This window comes from Mustela nigripes, chromosome 3 (genome assembly GCF_022355385.1).
Source record: "Mustela nigripes isolate SB6536 chromosome 3, MUSNIG.SB6536, whole genome shotgun sequence".
Taxonomy (NCBI): Eukaryota; Metazoa; Chordata; class Mammalia; order Carnivora; family Mustelidae; genus Mustela; species Mustela nigripes.
In genome coordinates this window covers 28,997,938-29,017,386 of record NC_081559.1, presented here as the reverse complement: position 1 = coordinate 29,017,386, position 19,449 = coordinate 28,997,938, and the positions used below count along the sequence as shown (strand labels likewise).

Below are 19,449 nucleotides of genomic sequence, written 5' to 3'. Positions count from 1 at the left end.
GTCTGCTGGAAGAGCTGGGGCTTGCCAAGATACACCTCTGGAGTTACCCGGACACTATTACCTAATGTCCCTCCAAATCTTTGTCCTTCGCTAGTGTCAGACTCCCACTGTGATGGGTAATGTGTCACGTGTGTCCAGGCCTTTGCTTTTTGTGTTTCCTTCCATAACCCCTGAATCTAAGAATTGTTATGCCGGTTTGAAAATGAGAAAGCGGTTTCACAGAGGCTAGGTTACCTGCGAAGGTCGTTCAATTAGTAACCAGTTTAGTCAAGACTGCCAGTTTCCTGGCTCCAAGTTCCCATTGTACCTTTCACCTGGCTCCCAGTCAAAAAACGGATGTCAACTACGGAACTAAATTAGGGAAAGAAAAAGGTAGTTTCTCCTTCCCAGCAGGCTTGGTGGTAGCGCTTTCCCAACCCAGTCCCTGTCCCAAGGATCAACACCCCGCCCGCATCCTGCCTGCTGCCCTCTGTCCAGGTTCTCCCTCCCACTCCTGCAGTGAAATAAAGCCCTCTACCAGGCAAAAAAAAAAAAGGTCTTGTAGCAGAATTTGATTTTCAAGGAAAGTTTTCATTTTTGTTTTTTAATAAGTGCCTTTTCTACAGAGAGAAATCAAAATGAATCATATGCCAGTTTAGAGTGGCAATATAGTTATCTTTATCTCAAAATACAAAATTGGAAGGATCTTATTTTCTACAGCCAAAATATTTGAAATGGCAATTTATGTCCCTAAACCACACAGTTCAGTGTTTATGGGATACTACGCAATCTGAGCCAAAAGGAAGCGGAAGCACATGGTGATCAGCAAAGCGGTACGGGCTCAATATATTTTTGTTGAATTATTAATCCCAGAGCAGTGATGATTGTCAGTCCCTGCTTATCAGTCACCTGGAACTAGGAAGGGAGGGTTCTCCCACACCATTTCTGCCAACTCTAACCCTCTTAGGCGAGAAGAGACAATTTGTTTTCAAATTCCTGACGTTACAGAGCTTTGAAATCCGTGTCAGGAGTCGATCCAGCCGCAGATGCTGAGAAATGCTCCATTCACATGGATAGACCCTGTAGCCAGATTTGCTCTATATCACCTTGCTTACCAGAAATATGGAGCGGGACAAAGAGAGCAGCAAAGAAAGCTATAAACTACAGAGGGAGAAGAAAACATCTACTGAAAAGCAACACAGAGAAACTAAGCAGTTCTTGTTTCCAGGCCCCTTCGGCCCAGAGGCAGCCTTGGCCAGCTTCCAAAGAATTCCCAGCCCCCCCTTTTTTTGCCTTAGAGAATATCTCTGTAAATTGCTACCATAGGAACCTTGACTAAGACAAAACCTTGTTTAAAAGAATTAACATCTGAAATGGAAAAACAAAATACAACAAAAAAAATCCCATTGGCTGAAAGAAAAAAAAAAGTATATACCTGGAACATTTTGAGAAATATATGAAGAAAACCAGAGAACTTTAAAGACATTAACAATGACCTAAATAAATGAAAAGTCAACATGTTCCTGATGAGAAGATTTGATATTCTAATGATGTCAATTTAATGCAATTTCCATCAAAATCCCGTTGTGGAGATTTTGGAACTTAACAAGTTGATTCTGAAATTCCTCTGGAAGACTCACATGAGCACAGCCAAAACATTTTGAGGGTGGGGAGGGTATGTGCTTTGGTGAGTGCTGTGAAGTGTGTAAACCTGGTGATTCACAGACCTGTACCCCTGGGGATAAAAATATATGTTTATAAAAAATAAAAAATTAAAAAAAAAAAAAAACATTTTGAGGGTAAAAAAAGAGTAGGAGGCACTAATAGGGTCCTTGCCCTAGCAGTAGCAAAATGTCCTGTAAAGAAAGCAGCAGTAACCAGGGGAGCATGAAACTGACAAAGAGGTAGACAAAAATGGTTAGATCAGTAGAGCACAATACAGAAATAAGCATGACTATATGGATTTTTTTTTTTTTTGCAATACGCGATAAGTTGACTTTAATGATAAAAATAATGAGTTGTTCAGTCGTTTGAGGACAATGAGCTGTCCTCAAATCGGAAATGCTCAGCTGCACCTTCCAGGCAAACCACTAAAACCTCCCAAAGTTAATTGTGTGAGGAGAGCAGTGAATTGAAAGCAGCTGCCATTGGTAGCACCCATGACACCTTTAATTTCCCTGGGGTTGCCTCTACAAAATGCTTGTGATCAAAGGCGTTAAGGAAAGGCAAGCCCGTTACCAGCTTAGGCGGCAGGGGTGCAGCTCTGGAAGGGAGGAAAGAGTCCTCATACAAGGATAACAGAGTCAGAAGCGCCCAGGTGGCTCAGTGGGTTGAGTGTCTGACTCTTGATTTCACCTCAGGTTGTGATTTCGGGGTTGAGATCCAGCCCCTCCTCGGGCTCCGTGCTAGGCTTGGAGGGAGTCTGCTTGAAATTGCCTCTCTCCTTCTGCTCCCTGCTCCCCTACCGGTGCTCTTTCTCTCCTTCTCCCTTTCTGCTTCTCCCTCTCCCTCTGCTGCTGCTCCCCCTGCTTGTGCTCTCTTTCTCTCTGCCAAATAAATAAACAAAAAAATCTTCAAAAAAAGAGACAAAGTCATCCACCAAGAGAATACAGACCTCAGAGTCCTGTCCTGCTTGTTTCTGATGCCTTCAGAGCATGCAGACCCCTAGACCGTTGTCCACAGGGGAACAGAAATAACAGCTCATTGTTAGAATAGAAGCCATCATCTTAGATCTGGACCTCACTTCTGTAGTGCCCCAGCCTCCTGCAGCAGATCCAATGATGGAGACCTAAGGATTCCTCCAAAATGAAAAGTTCACACCTGAAATTGAGTTGTAGGGAGGGTGAAATTGGATGATCTACTTGTTTCATTAACTAGGTATCTTCATGGGGTGGGGGGGTGGGGGGACGGGGCAAGTGGAAAAGAATGAAGAGGTGTGAATATCACCTACAAAAATAGAGTTGTGTTAAGGAGTCTGCCCTTGAGCGGCATCTCTGTGCCTGGTACAGACGGCACCAGGACCCAGTGGTCAAAGGCAGCAATCTCACTATGTAAGTTTCCACACATTGATTCTCTTGGCTCTGCTACCAGACCTAACCGCAAAAGACTGCCCAGGAATTGGCCCGGTTACCAGAATCAAACATATGGAACAAATCAGCAGCATTACAGGAGGTCTGGCATGAGAACGCTGCGTTAGACCGTGACCAAGCGAGCCCATCAGAGCCTGGTTCCAGGAGAGACTGAACACAAGGCACACAAAGGGAAAGCCAGAAGGCAAAAGCCAAACTCAGCTCAGGATGAGAGAAGCCAGGGCCTGAGAATGGCTGCCTGAGAAGGCAGCAACAAAATAACAGTATCGCAGTGACCCAGCAACAGCTCAGAAAGCCCAGCCTAGGGAATTTTGCAGTTCTGCAGAAAATGAACTGAGGGAGTCCCTGAGCTGCATTGTAGTAAACCCAAGGTGGCCTGAAAGTGCCTTTAAGTCTTTTCATTGTCTCTCCTGGAAACTGCTGGGACCATATGAGAAGGTTTCAGAAGTGTTGCAAGGAAGATGGGAACCTTGTGGTTAAAGGAAGAGATGAACCAAAAGCTATGTCCCTCATTCAAGCCGCTTGGCAAAGTGCAGAAGCTGGCTGGGGGAAGAGGAAGGGAGGCAGCTGAGAGAAGAGAGGAAAGCAGGCAGGATCCCAGAGAGGAAGAAAACATTCGTTTCAGGCATAACTCCCCAGAAGCCCTGTGGGCAAAGTTGGGTACATATGTGACACGTGTCTTCCGTCCCAATTCTTGCTGCACACAGGGCTGGAGAGGAGAGGGCCACGGTCCCCAGCAGGGGAGCCAGTTGCAAGTGCATTAGCCTAAGACCTGCAGCGGGGGACAAGGAAAACCAAGAAAAGTGAGATCAAAGGGCTTCGGGTATCCAGGACCTGGGGAAGGGGAAAGGCAGTGACTGCTTTGCAATCTCAGAGCCTGGGTGGAACGTCAAAGAGTGAGAGCAGCCTTTCCTTCCCTCATTCGTTCCACAAATATTGGCAAAGCCCTGACTGTGTCCCAGATCCTGTGCTGGATTCCCAGTAAATAAAGGAGACAACAGTATGGCTCTTGTTCTCCAGAAGCTGGCAGTGAGGTAGAGGGACAGACACCAACAATCACATTTCAACATTGTGTTCACTTCCTATTGTTGCTGTAACAAATTACACCCAACTTAGCTGCTTAAAACAGCCCACATTTGTTATCTTCCAGTTCTCAAGGTCAGCAGTCCAAAATGGATCTCACTGGGCTAACATAAAGGTGTGGGCAGGGCTATGTTCATTTTTGGAGATTCTAGGCCAGAAATCTGTTTCTTATCTTTTCCAGCTTAAAGGGGCTGCCCACTTCCTTGGCCCCCTTCTATCCTCACCCCCAGCGGTGACCAGTTGGGTTTTTCATCACATCAATCCCTCTGACACTAATTCTTCTTCCTCCCTCTTCCACATTTAAAGACCCTTGTGATTACATAGAGCCCACCCAGATAATCCAGGACAATCTCCATATTGTAAGGTCAAGCTGTTGGGCAACTGTAACCACATCTGGATTCTTAATTCTCCCTTGGTATCTAGCATAACATTTGCACAGCTTCCAGGGATGAGGACACTGACCTCCTGGAGGAAGGGACGAGGCCATTATTCTGCCCGCCATCAACATTGGTGTTATGGTGGAGAGAGGCCAGTGGGAGATGGTTCCAGTCCCAGATTACAGACGGAATACAAGCTGCAGCCTTTCCTTCCCATCCCAGCTGGTTAGAAGTGAAAACTTAAAAAAGATAGAAAAATAAGTAATACAGGGGCACCTGACTGGCTCAGTCAGTAGAGCATAGGACTCTTGATCTCAAGGTGGTAAATTCGAGCCCTATGTTGGGTGTGGAGATTACTTAAAAATAAAATCTTTTTAAAAAAAAGTAATATAAATTCATAATCACCCTGGACAACAAGGAGAGCCCTTGGTGGAGCCTGAACCCTGAGAATTCCGAGAGCTCGTTGGCAGGTGGGAACTGGTCAGAGAAGAAAACCACAGCCCAAAATGTGCAGAGCTATAGATTGACCACCACAGGAGTTCAAAACAGCACCGAAATCAATCCAGGCTCAAAGAGGGTGGAACCTGGGGGCTTTGGGGCTCAGAAGTCACCGACAAAGCACTAATGACTCAGGATGTCACGACAGGCACCATCAAGCATGTTAACCACGCCACACACTCCCCCTTCTAGTCTCCTGGGGCTGAGAAACTCCAGCAAGATTACCTGCCTCCGGGTGAGAGCAGTGGTTAGGAGATCATTAGGTGAAAGGAAGGACAGCAGTGGTCCTGATGGCTGATGACACCGAAGAGGAAAGGGAAGCACCGTTTGCAGAAGACGAGCAGCCCAAATACCCGCCATCGTGATATGCCCCCCGCCAGCTATTGACAACATAGCACCATCACACCAAGACTGGTCGCATCCCCCTTTTGTTAAGGAGCATAGACATGGAGAGCACAAACGGTCTCACGGGAAATCTCAGATAAAAGCTGAGCTTCTAAGGAGCAATTACCAAACACAAGAAGAAAATCAACATCTTGAAAGAGCTATCAAATCCAGCGTTGAGAAGAACTTTTGCCCAGTGAAATAGCTCATAGAGCAAGAACAAGTCTTCAGAATAATTATAACATTCTTGGAGGCAAAGGATAACACATGCATTTAAAAAAAAAAAAAACTGAAAAACTGAACATGCTTACAAAACAACAAAAACCCCTCAATAGAACACCCCAAATGGACACTGTTTTTATATCACACAGTACAAGGCAAAATGCGAACATGATTATTCATGTACTCATTTCGTATTCAAAATATGAAAAATTGAGCGTGATTATGAAACAAAAACCCTCCAACGGAACAACCAAAATGAGCAATATGTTTTTGTATCACACAGCACAGGACAAAATATAAACATAATTGTTCATTATATATTTCGTGTTGAAAATAGGAAAACGTGAGCATGATTATGAGACAACAAAAACCCCTCAACAGAGCAACCAAAATGGGCAAGATGTTTTTGTACCACACAGTACAAGACAAAATAAGGAAAATATTTATTGAAAGGAAAATCTAAGATATATGGAGGACCAATTTAAAACTTGCAATATCAGCTAATAAGAGTTCTGAAGTAGGGGCACCTGGGTGGTTCAGTGGCTTAAGCCTCTGCCTTAAGGCTCAGGTCATGATCTCAGGGTCCTGGGATTGAGCCCCGTATCAAGCTCTCTGCTCAGCAGGGAGCCTGCTTCTCCCTCTCTCTCTCCCCCTGCCTCTCTGCCTACTTGTGATCTCTCTCTGTCAAATAAATAAACAAAATCTTAAAAAGAAAAAAGGGGCTCTGAAGTAGATGGGTGGCTGGGTGGCTTAATTGGTTAAATGTCTGCCTTCAGCTCAGGTCATGATCCCAGGGTCCTGGGATCTAGCCCCATGTTGCGAGCCCCATGTTGGCCTCCATGCTCAGTGGGGACTCTGCTTCTCCCTCTCCCTCTGCTCCTTCCCCTCACTCTCTCTTCTTCTCAAATACATAAATAAAATCTTTTTTTTTAAGAGCTCTGAAGTAGAAAATACAATATAAGAGGAAGTTTTTATTTTTTTTATTTAATTTTTTTAAATCAATTAACTCAACTATAGTGTAGTATTAGTTTCAGACGTAGAGTTCAGTGATTCATCAGTTTTATATAACACCCGGTACTCATTACATCCCATGGTCTCCTTAATGCCCATCACCCAATTACCCCAATCCCTCCCCTCCCCTCCTCTCCATCAACCCTCAGTTTGTTTCCCTTGCTTTTTTTTTTTTCCCCCTAGATTTTATTTATTTGTTTGACAGAGAGAGTGCGCAAGAAGGGGGAGTGGCAGGCAGAGGGAGAGGGAGAAGCAAACTCCAGCTCAGCAGAGTCCAAGTTGGGGCGCATTCCAGGACCCTGGGATCACAAACTGAGCTGAAGGCAGATGCTTCAATGACTGTGCCACCTGGGAGCTCCTCTCAGTTTGTTTCCTATACTTCAGAGTCTCTTACTATTTCTTTCCCCCTCTGATGTCTTCTTGTTTTATTTTTCCCTCCCTTCCCTTATGATCCTCTATTTCTTAAATTCCACAGATGAGTGAAATAATATAATTGTCTTTCTCTAACTGACTTACTTTGCTTAGCACAGACCCTCTAGTTCCACCCACGTCATTGCAAATGGCAAGATTTCATTTTTGATGGCTGAGTAGTATTCCATTGTATATACACACCACATCTTCTTTATCCATTCATCTGTTGATGGACATCTGGGCTCTTTCCACAGTTTGGCTATTGTGGACATTGATGCTATAAACATTGGGGTGCAGGTGCCCCTTCAGATCACTACATTTGTATCTTTGGGGTAAATACCCAGTAGTGCAATTGTTGGGTCGTAGGGTAGCTCTGTTTCCAACTTTTTGGGGAACCTCCATACTGTTTTCCAGAGTAGCTGCACCAACTTGCATTCCTATCAACAACGTAAGAGGATTCCCCTTTCTTCATATCCTCTCCAACATTTGTTGTTTCCTAACTTGTTAATTTTAGCTATTCTGACGTGTGAGGTGGTATCTCAGGGGGTTTTGATTTGTACTTCCCTGATGCCAAGTGACATTGAGTGTTTTTTCATGCATCTATTGACCATTTGTACATCTTCTTTGGAGAAATGTCTTCTGCCCATTTCTTTATTGGATTATTTGTTCTTTGGGTGTTGAGTTTAACAAATTCTTTACAGATTTTTAGATACTAGCCATTTATCTGATAAGACATTTGCAAATATTTTCTCCCATTCTGTTGGTTGCCTTTTGGTTTTGTCGACTGTTTCCTTTGTTGTGCAAAGCTTTTTATCCTGATGAAGTCCTAATAGTTCATTTTTGCCTTCATGTCCCTTGCCTTTGGAGACATGTCTAACAAGAAGTTGCAGCAGCCAAGATCACAGAGGTTGCTGCCTATGCTCTCCTCTAGGATTTTGATGGATTCCTGTCTCACATTTAGGTCTTTCATCCATTTTAAGTCTATTTTTGTGTGTGGTGTAAGAAAATGGTCCAGTTTCATTCTTCTGCATGTGGCGGTCCAGTCATCTCAACACCGTTTGTTGAAGAGACTGTTTTTTTCCCATTGGATATTCTTTCCTGCTTTGTCAAAGATAAGTTGACCATAGAGTTGAGGATTCATTTCTGGATTCTCTGTTCTGTTACACTGATCTATGTGTCTGTTTTTGTGCCAGTACCATAATGTCTTGATGATCACAGCTTTGTAAATAGAGCTTGAAGTCCAGAACTGTGATGCCACCAGCTTTGGATTTCTATTTCAACCTTCTTTTACCTATTTGGGGTCTTTATGGTTCCATACAAGTTTTAGGATTATTTGTTCCAGCTCTGTGAAAATGTCGATGGTATCTTGCTAGGGATTGTATTGAATGTGTAGATTGCTCTGGGAAGCATAGACATTTTAACAATATTTGTTCTTCCAATCCAGGAGCATGGAATGTTTTTCCATTTCTTTGTGTCTTCTTCAATTTCTTTCATAAGTGTTCTGTAGTTTTCAGAGTACAGATCCTTTACATGTTTGGTTAGGTTTATTCCCAGGTATCTTACAGTTTTGGGTGAAATAGGATTGGTTCCTTAATTGCTCTTTTTTCTGTCTCATTGTTAGTGTACAGAAATGCAACTGATTCTATATCCTGCCATTTTTCTGAATTCCTATGAGTTCTAGTAATGCTGGGGTGGAGTCTCTTGGTTTTTCCACATAAGGTATCATGTCATCTTCAAAGAGTGAGAGTTCAACTTTTTCTTTGCTGATTTGGATGCCTTTTATTTCTTTTCATTGTCTGATTTCTGATGCTAGGACTTCTAATACTATGTTGAACAGCAGTGGTGATAGTGGACATCCCTGTCCTGTTCCTGAACTTAGGGGAGAAGCTCTCAGTTTTTCCCCATTGAGAATGATACTTGCTGTGGGTTTTTTGTGTATGGCTTTTATGATATTGAGGTATATTCCCTCTATCTCTACACTGTGGAGAGTTGTAATCAAGAAAGGATGCTGTACTATGTCAACTGCTTTTTCTGCTTCTATTGAGAAGATCATACAGTTCTTGTCCATTCTTTATTAATATAGTGCATCACATTGATTGAGTTGTAGATGTCGAACCACTCTTGCAGCCCAGGAATAAATCCCACCTGGTCGTGGTGAATAATCTTCTTAAAGTACTGTGGATCCTACTGGCTAGCATCTTGATGAGAATTTTTGCATCTGTGTTCATCAGGGATATGGATCTGTAATTGTGAGAGGAAGTTTTACTCAAATAAATAAAAGAGGGAAATGTGCCAGGAAGAAAAAACCATGAACCCTTCAAATGCCAATCAGGATCTTTTTATAAAAGCAACATGCAGATCTATTGTGACAGTGGTAGATGCCAGGAATGAAGGAAACCCTGGCAATTTCCAGTGGGTGTGGGGGGAGATGAACTACAAAGTTATGACCATGGTGTTGACAGGAAGTCTCTCACTGAAAAGCAGAGGCAAGAAAAAAAAAGGGAGAGAATTTTTAAAGTTCAGAGGAAAAATCTCTCTCTCTCTTTTTTTTTAATGAAAAGTGGCCTTTATTTTTTATTTTTTAACATGTTTTTAAAGAGGCTCTATGCCCAATCTGGGGCTCAAACTCACAACCCCAAGATCAAGAGTTGCATGCTCTACCAACTGAACTCACCAGATGCCCCAAGAGGAAAAATCTCTTTGAATCTAGAATTACGTACACAGCCCAAACATGATTCAAGCATGAAAATAGAAAGACTTGGGGCGCCTGGGTGGCTCAGTGGGTTAAAGCCTCTACCTTCAGCCCAGGTCATGATCCCAGGGTCCTGGGATCGAGCCCCACATCGAGCCTGCTTCCTCTTCTCTCTCTCTCTGCCTGCCTCTCTGCCTACATGTGATCTCTGTCTGTCAAATAAATAAATAAAATCTTTAAAAAAAAAAAAAAAGAAAGAAAGAAAGAAAGAAAAGAAAAAGACTTTTTCAGTTGGGAGTGGACTCCGGAAGTTTAACATTTAGAGACTTACTGTGAAGTAAATATAAAGGAGGGTAGATCAGCACTAAGAGAAAAATGAATCTGAGAGGAAGAAGTGAGGAAGCAAACAGCAATGGTAAGCAAAGATTTTAGTAAATTCATTCAAACTAAAAAGTAGGAAAAAATAGGCATGCAGACCCACACAGGAGGGAGGGAGTTAAAAAAAGAAAGAAACGATAAGATTGGAGGAGTTGGCTAGAGAGGGCTGGAGGGTAAGAGAGGACGTCTACAGGGCCAAGCCCCCCCCACCACAACACACAAGATTTGCAGAATTTTTTTTTCTTAAGTAGGCTTCACACCCAAAGTGGAGCTTGAAAGCAAGACCCTGAAGTCAAGAGTCACATGTTCTACTGAGTAAGCCAGCCAGGGCCCCCAGAATTATAGAATGTAATAAGAGGGTAAAGACCTGGAGCACCCGGGTGGCTTAGTTGGTCAAGCATCAGACTCTTGATCTCAGCTCAAGTCTTGATCTCAGTGTTGTGAGTTTGAGCCCCACACTGGGCTCCACACTGGGCATGGAGTCTACTTAAAAAAAAACAAGAAAAAAAGTGAAGACTAAAAATAAGAAACCTGAAAACAACCAAAGTGATGATGTATCAAGAAATAAATTGGCCTGGGCAGAATTAGTTAAAAATGAAATGAAAGGCAAATCTTCCAAATGCGACAAGCCTACAGTTACAGTCTTTAAAAGCGCATGCACACCACCGCGAAGGTTTCCTGCTCTTAGAGATATATTCCCTTGGCTGAGGTGCTCACCACCACATCACTGACTGTAAGGGTCTACGAAAGTGAACACAAGTGCAGAGGATCACATGTAATTCAAACTTCAACTGGAAAAATTGGGAGTGACCTTTTCAAAGAGACAAGGGAACATGGGACTGTCCCTCTAAATGAAGCTACAAGAACTTTGAGTGATGACAAATTAAAGTCATTTGCATGTAGAGGGGACAGAGTGGGGCATTCCTTTCGTAGGCAGTCTCAGTACATCTATGGAGAAAATCAGCCACAAGATGTTCAGATTTTGCTTACAACAGTTTCAGCAACAGCTTGTGTTTAGATGATGAGGAGTCAAAACCATACAATGACCCAACAAATGCTGAATTTCTGGAATCTGTTAAGAGAAGGGTGACTCTGCATGTATGCCTGAAATCCAGCAACTTATATTAGAAATCCTTTAACATGACATTACTGGTGGCAGAATATTTCCAAAAAGAGACTCCCCTCAAACTTCAGTGACTGGCTTGTGATGGCCAAGTGAATTTGGGTATGGAGGATCGTCAAGGTCAAGTATACTGAAAACCTAGAATAAGGTTCAGGGCTTTTAATGGAGAAAGGCAAAAACTTGGAATCCTTACCCCTGAAAGAGCACACCTTCCTCCCCAGAAGTCAAGGAGAAGTCACTACTTAATGTAGCTGTGCTTATTCATGATTCAGGGGCAACAATAAAAATTCAAACCCGGGCGCCTGGCTGCCTCCATCAGTAGACAATGTGACTCTTGATTTCAGGATCATGAGTTTGAGCCCTACGTTGAGCATAGAGATCACTTAAAAAAAGTTTTCAAACCCTGTTAGCCAATAACAGTCATTTGATACAAAGATTCAATAGTGTTGAATCCCCAGGTTCCTGGATGTTGGGGACTTTTTTGTACAGTCTTGTCCCAAATTTGCAACTTATAAGACTTTATTCTTGGGACTTCATTTCCAGAGAGCTGATGAAAAGCCTACCACAAGAAGCAGATATTCTTTATACAGACAATCCTGGAACATTATGAGGGTTGGGGTGCTGACCCTTCCCCCCACAGTTGAAAATCTATGTATAACTTTGACTTTCCCACTTTCCCCAAACTTAACTACTAATAACGTATTGTTGACCAGAGCCTTAATGATAACATAAAGTTGATGATCATGTATTTTGTATGCTATATGTAGTATATACTGTATTCTTTTTCATAAATCTGAAGAAAAAAATTGTTGATAAGAAAATCATAAGGAGGAGCGCCTGGGTGGCTCAGTTATTAAGCGTCTGCCTTTGGCTCAGGTCATGATCCCAGGGTCCTAGGATCGAGTCCCACATCGGGTTCCCTGCTCAGCGGGAAGCCTGCTTCTCTTTCTCCCACTCCCCCTGTTTGTGTTCCCTCTCTCATTCTGTCTGTGTCGAATAAATAAGTAAAATCTTAAAAAAAATCATAAAGAAAAGAAAATAGATTTACAATACTGCACTGTGTTTATCAGGAAAAATCTATGTATGAATGGACTTTCATAGTTCAAACCCATGTTGTTCAAGGATCAACTATACTATGATGTTTGAGCAACTAAAATAATATTGCTCTTATCCATGAAGCAGAAGGTAGGAAGGATTATGTGCCATTTTAATATAATAAAATACTTCCAGCATTAAAACAATCAAATTATTTTTATTACTTAAATACATTTTAATACTTAAATACATTAAATACATTTTATACATACATACATTTTGGGCCTATTCTGTCTTCCAGCCTGAGTATAGATAATATTGGACTAGAGATGGATCTTGAGATTACTGTGTTTGAGTTTTTAGTTGCAGGGCCGGCTTATGGTGATAGCATTTTTTTTTTCTTTTTTTTAGTAAACTCTACACCTAACATAGGGCTCAAATTCATGACCCCACGATCAAGAGTGTCACGCTATACTGACTGAACTAGCCAGGTGTCCCATGGTGATTGATAGCTTTTAAATATCGAGTCAACCCAATCTGTTACATTCTCAGTATTAAGGTAATAACACTTATTTGCAGAAAAAGGGAACAAAACCCCCGTTTTGATGAATGCATTTGGTAGAAGTTGCACTAAACTTCCTGGGTGCTTCATTGATCAACAGCCATTAAGAAATCGTTTTATGAAATTAAGTTGAAAGTTTTTCTGTGCTATATACTGGAGAGTACCTATATTCTGATTTTGAAATAGTCTGATCATATAATAATTATTTCTCTTGTTTAGATTCTTTAAAAAGATTTTACTTATTATTTAATTGAGAGAGAGAGCATGAGCAGTGGGAGTAGCAGGCAGAGGGAGAATCAGACCCCCTGCTGAGGAGGGAGTGCAACACAGGACTCAGTCCCAGGACCCTGAGATCATGACCCAAGCAGAAGGCAGATGCTCAGCTGACAGCCACGTGGGAGCCCCTTCTGTTTAGTTTTTATACATCCTTTTTACTTATCAACTTAGCTACATTACTAGTATCAAAAATACAGTTTGGCATTGTATTTTATAGAGCTGTGATCATCATAAACCAGAAATAAAAGGACACAAATGTCAGCAGTTCTTGAGAAGATGTGATAAAGAACACTTGATTTTTATTTATTTATTTTTTAAGGTTTTATTTTTACTTTTTTTTAAAGATTTATTTATTAGGCGCCTGGGTGGCTCAGTGGGTTAAGACTCTGCCTTCGGCTCAGGTCATGATCTCAGTGTCCTGGGATCAAGTCCCGCATCGAGCTCTCTGCTTGGCGGGGAGCCTGCCCCCCGCCCCCACCTCTGCCTACTTGTGATCTCTCTCTCTGTCAAATAAATAAATAAAATTTTGAAATAAATAAATAAAATGGAGTTATTAGGGTGCCTGAGGGTGGCTCATGGGTAAGCGACTGCCTTCCGTTCAGGTTGTGATCCCAGGATCCTGGAATCAAATCCCGCATCAGGCTCCCTGCTCAGTGGGGGGTCTGATTCTCCCTGTGCCTGCTACTCCCACTGCTCATACTCTCTCTCTTCCTGTGTCAAATAAACAAATAAAATCTTTAAAAAATAAAATGGAGTCATTCCAGTCTCTCCCAGAGCCTGTCCTTATCACATTCATTTATTCACTCAACACAGGGGGACCCCCAATTTCTAGGGGACCCACTTTATACACTGAAAACTGTTATAACTGCTCAGTATATTCTATTCCAGGACAAAACTAGTGTAGAATCTCATGAATGTTTTTTCTGTTAGACACACCGGATCTAAGGACTGACAGCATGTTTGCATTTCTGCTGAAGCCAAGCAGTTCATGGGCGAGGCCAGCTGCATCAGGAACAACAGAAATGCTTTTTCTTCTTCCCAGATATGACTTCATCTTCGGTCTCTACCCCTCATTAATAATAAAGTAATAGTTTCCTATCACTGCTATAACAGAGTACTACAAGTTTAGTGCCTTAAAAGAACACAGATTTTCAATCTTACAGTTCTATACGTGAGAAGTCCACCGTGGGTGTTGCTGGACTAAAATCAAGGTGGCAGGGATGCCTGGGTGGCTCAGCCAGGTCAGCGTCTGACTTCAGCTCAGGTCACATGATCCCCAGGTCCTGGGATAGAGTCTCCAGTCAGCCTCCTTGCTCAACAGAGAGGCTGCTTCCACTCTACCCCTCGCCACCGCCTGCCCCTCCCCCTGCTTGTGCTTTCTCTCTCTTCCTCTGACAAATCTTAAAAAATAAAATCAAGGTGACAGTGGGGCCGCATTTTTCTCAGGAGGCTGTAGGGGAGAATCACTTCCTTACCTTTCCAGCTTCTAGAGCCTGCCTGCATTTCTTGGCTTGTAGCTCCCTTTTTGCACCATTCAGACCCACCCCCCCCCCATAATCCCATCTCTCTGCAACAGCCAGGGAAATTTCTCTGTGTTTATGGGCTCATGTGACTAGACTGGCCCACTGGACAATCCAGGATTATCGCCCCATCTTAAATCTGTAGGAACCTCAATCCCACCTGCAAAGTTGAGGGGTCTTTACCATGTTAATTAACACATCACAGCTTCCTTCTGGTTGCTCCAGGGAAAACCTGTCCTTCGCCTCTTGCAGTTTGCAGAGGCAGCTGGCATCCCTTGGCTCAAGGCCATATCATGGCAATCTCTGCTTCTGGTCTTAAATCTTTTACAGTTTTGATTCTCTTGCTTCCCTCTTACAAGGACCCTTGTGATCACACTTTTTAAAGATGTATTTATCTATTTCAGAGAGAGGGAGGGGGCAGAGGGAGAGAGAGAATCCCGTGCACGCTCCTTGCTGAGCACGGAGCCCAATATGGAGGTTATCTCTCTCCACCCCAAGATCATGACCTGGGCAGAAATCAACCAACTGAGGCAGCCAGGCTCCCCTCCTTGTGATTATGTTTAGCTCACCCAGATGATCCAGAATGATCTCCTCATCTCAAAATGTTGGATTTCATCATATCTGCAAAGTCCCCTTTATCATATAAGGTTAACTATTCACAGATTTGGGGGTTAGGACATGAACATTTTTGGAGGGACATTATTCTGCCTGCCATAGCCGACCTTTGCCCCCAAAGTCTGCATTCAACCCATATAAACGCATCCCATCCAAAGGTGCTCAAAAGCCTCAACCCATGACAACATCAACTCAAAGTCTAAAATTTTATCAGAATCTCACCAATGGGGTGCCTGGGGGGCTCAGTCTGTTGGGTGGCTGCCTTCAGCTCAGTGATCCCAGGGTTCTGGGATCGAGCCCCACATGGGGCTCCCTACTTCATTAGGGGTCTGCTTCTCCCTCTCCCTCTGTCCCTCCCCTACTCCCTGATCTTGTTCCCTCTCTCATTCAAATAAATAAATAAAATCTTAAAAAAAAAAAAAAAAAAAAAGATCTCACCACCTCGAAAGTCCCAAATCTCACTATTTACATTACTTGACATTTGGTGAGGATTTGGGTATGATTCCTGGGGCACAGTTGCTCTCTCTCTGTGCACTTGCAAACCTACAAAACAAGTTCTCAGCTCCCAGATATAAGAGTAAGACAGTTCTAGATTAATAGTCACAGATATTCCCATTTAAAAAGCAGAAAATAGAATGAACGAAGGAGCCACCAATGTCCCAAGCAATGTAGAAACCCAGCCAGGCAGGCAGCGTTCATTAGCCTTTAAGGCCTGGGAATAATCTGTGGCTCCTGGCTCCATCCTATGGGCCTGGAAACTCCGCAGCAGAGCAGGCTTCCCTTTCCCACGAGAGGCACCACGCATTTGCAGCTGACGTGTTTTATCAGCTGGTTTCCTGCCTGTAGATGAGCAGTTCTTTCGCACCTGCTGTGGAGTGCTCTGGTCTTAAATCATCTTCGTAAGTTCTTTTTAGTGAATTCCTGCACTCACTGTAACTTTTAAAAATGTGTAATCCGGGGCGCCTGGGTGGCTCAGTGGATTAAGCCCTCTGCCTTCGGCTCAGGTCATGATCCCAGGGTCCTGGGATCAAGCCCCGCATCAGGCTCTCTGCTCAGTGGGGTGCGGTGCCTGCTTCCTCCTTCCTCTCTCTCTGCCTGCCTCTCTGCCTACTTGTGATCTCTGTCTGTCAAATAAATAAATAAATAATCTTTCCAAAAAAAAAAAAAAAAATGTGTAATCAGGGTGCCTGGGTGGCTCAGTTGGGTAAACGTCTGCCTTCGGTTCAGGTCATGATCCTGGAGTCCTTGGTTCTAGTCCCATGTTGTCTCCCTGCTCAGCAGGGGTGTCTGCTTCTCCCTCTCCCTCTGTCTGCTGCTCCCCCTGCTTGTGCTCTCTTGCTCTCTCTCTGCAAATAAATAAATAAAATCTTAAAAAAAGTATAATCATCTCAAGAAAGATTATGTCACAATGAGCAGAAAGACAGCCATGGGTGAGGTCAGTCATTTTGCATCTGCTTATCAATAAAGAATGTTGTTGGGGGAAAAAAAGGATAAGACTTTCAGAGATTGGAAGTGACTGGGCAAAAAAAAAAAAAAGACGGCGAGGTTAGGTGGGGGACGCGTGGGTGGCTCAGTCATTAAGCATCTGCTTTTGGCTCAGGTCATGGTCTCAGGGTCCTGGGTTGGAGCCCCCTACCAATCGGGCTCCCTGCTCAGCGGGGAGTCTGCCCCTCCCTCGTGTTTGTGCTCTTTTGCTCATGTTTGCACTCTCTCTCAAATAAATGAAATCTTTTTTTAAAAATGACAGAAAGAAAGAAATTGCCATCTTCACAAGTGTCCTGGGGCTGGATTGTCTTCCTTATCAATGGACACATTTTCATCTCCTCACCTGGGCAAATTTGAAGAAGAGTGAGGAGAGGCCACGTGACCACGTATTCTAGAGGCGGAACCAGACTTCTGGAGTCCCAATCCTGGCTCTACCACTTATTAGGGATGTGACTCTGGGTAAATTATTTAATCTCTCTGTAACTCAGTTTTCTCATCTGTGCAATGGGTATGGCATCGGTGCATGCCTCATAGGATAGTTATGAGGATTGCATGCGCTTTTACTTGTAACCTATCCGGCACATAGTAAGTTCTGTATATGTGTTTATTATCTAAATACTTAAATTAACAAAAGAAGATTATTTGGCGTGGGGTGCATGATTTTGAAGAAAAAAAAAAGGTAAAAGGTAATAAGGGATAGAAATAAAAATCAAAGAAAGCCCCCAGAACATAAAGTAAAAGAGTTTCAGTACAATGCATAAGGCATGGTACCATTTGTGGGGCGGAATCTATTTCTACAAGGTATGTGTCTGTACGTAAACTCACAGCAATGTGTCTGGCAGGATATTTAGCTCTCTAGAGGGGGCAGTCAGACAAGGAGAGCCTCTGCGTTATTTTCCACAGCTGAATGGTTACCATGAGAACATATCTCTGTGTTCTTTGTTTTTTGGGTTTTTGGTTTTTTTTGTTGTTTGTTTGTTTTTTGTTTTGCAAATCAACGTTCAAGAACAAAGCCCCCAGGAAGCAATGAGGAAGAGTGGCCAGGTCGCCATCTGGGAGTGAAGAGAAGTCACAGAATAGATGACATCAGAATTGGATCTTCAAGGAGGCATCGCCTGAGGAAAAGAGACTGCTGAAGGCAGGGCAGCCGGAGAAGAAAATGATGTGTTTGAGGAAGGATCGGAATTTATCTGAGCAGAGTTCTGGCCGGTGTGGTTGGGCCGGGAGAGGAAGGGAGGGACAGGTCTGAGACTGGGCTGTGGGGATGGGTTTAGGGTCGGTTGGGAAGGGCTGCTAGACACACAGAGGGGGTTGAACTTTGTGGAGACGACTTTTTAAACCGCTGTGGGGCATGATTACAAAAGAAGTATCCTTTGGCAGCCAGGTGGCAAGTGGACCAGACAGGTAGGGAATGGTTGCTTGGGACTGGTTAAGGAGACTGCTGCACTGCCCCTGGAGAATTGCCCCGCAAATGACAGAACAGGGTCTGCAGGTGACAGAATAGGGTCTGTACGTGACAGAATAGGGTCTGTGTAGGGATGGAAGAAGGGCTGGGTTTTAGAGAGAATTAGGAGGAGGCATCCACAGTACCTGCCCTCAGCATCAACTCCCCATTTTTGTGGTAACTGTATCCTGCTTTGCGGGACCATGTTTTGTCGCCTTTGGCCTCTGTGCTTTTGGCTCTGGGCTCCAAGGGTAGGACACAGGATGTAAGTCATTAAGGCATGCTGTCTGCTCAACCACCTTTCCTGGAGCACATAATCCCAAGCAGAACAATCAGGGGCACCAAGACCTGTTCTGGGACATCCGCAAGCCAACTCCCTCCCTCAGGTGTGAGACGATGGGAACCTGAAACTGCTCAAGCCCCCATATGCCCAAGGGAAGGGGAGTCTATAGCTGGATCTTGGCAGCACCCTTGGAGCCCCAAATGAAGCTAAACCTTAGCCAGCTGTGGCCACAGACTTCTCACAAGCCAGTGATTTTTTAAATTCAGTTCAATTTAATTTAGTTTGGGGTTGCCTGGGTGGCTCAGTTGGTTAAGTGTCCACCCTCAGCTTGGGTCATGATCCCGGGGTTCTTGCTCAATGCGGAACCTGCTTCTCCCTCTCCCTCTGCCTGCTGATTCCCCTGTTGTGTGTGCTATCTCTTGCTCTCTTGCTCTCTCTCTCTCTGACAAATAAATAAGCGAAATCTTTAAAAAAAAATTAATTAAGTTTGGTTTAAGTCAGTTTGAGTAGCATTTTCCGTTCAAACTGAACTGAATTAAGAGTATTCAGCATTTCTAATGATTAGCCCTGGGAACAAAGAGCATCTCTGAAATCTCTTGCTCTTGGTCTTCTGGTAGTAAAGAAGGACAAAAAGATGTCCTTAGCCACTGTCAGGCCCTCTTAGGGAGAGGAGGATGTGTCGCTCTGATTTGCTAAGTTAACAGAATTTAATAAGGCTTTCGAGATTCTGGAAGGGGTGGCCCAGGCCTGTGTGACTACCAGACTTTGGGATTTCACAGAATTCAGCAGCAAAGTTACAAAGACAAATCTTAGGGTCCAAATTAGAATCCCAAGTGGTTTGTTGTTTTGGTTTTCTTTTTTTTTAAGATTTTTTAAAAAGAGAGAGCGGGGGAAGGGAACGGTATGGGGAGGGACAAAGGGAAAGGGAGAACAAGAGACTCTCCGGCAGATTCCCCACTGAAAGCAGAGCCTGTCCCAGAGA

At 43.5% G+C, this 19,449-nt stretch overlaps 1 pseudogene; it reads left to right on the top strand.

Annotated features, from left to right (window-relative positions):
* Positions 1-10,121: 10,121 nt before the first annotated feature.
* LOC132014445 (UBX domain-containing protein 2B-like) lies at positions 10,122-11,263 on the top strand (annotated as a pseudogene).
* The last annotated feature ends 8,186 nt before the right edge of the window (positions 11,264-19,449 follow it).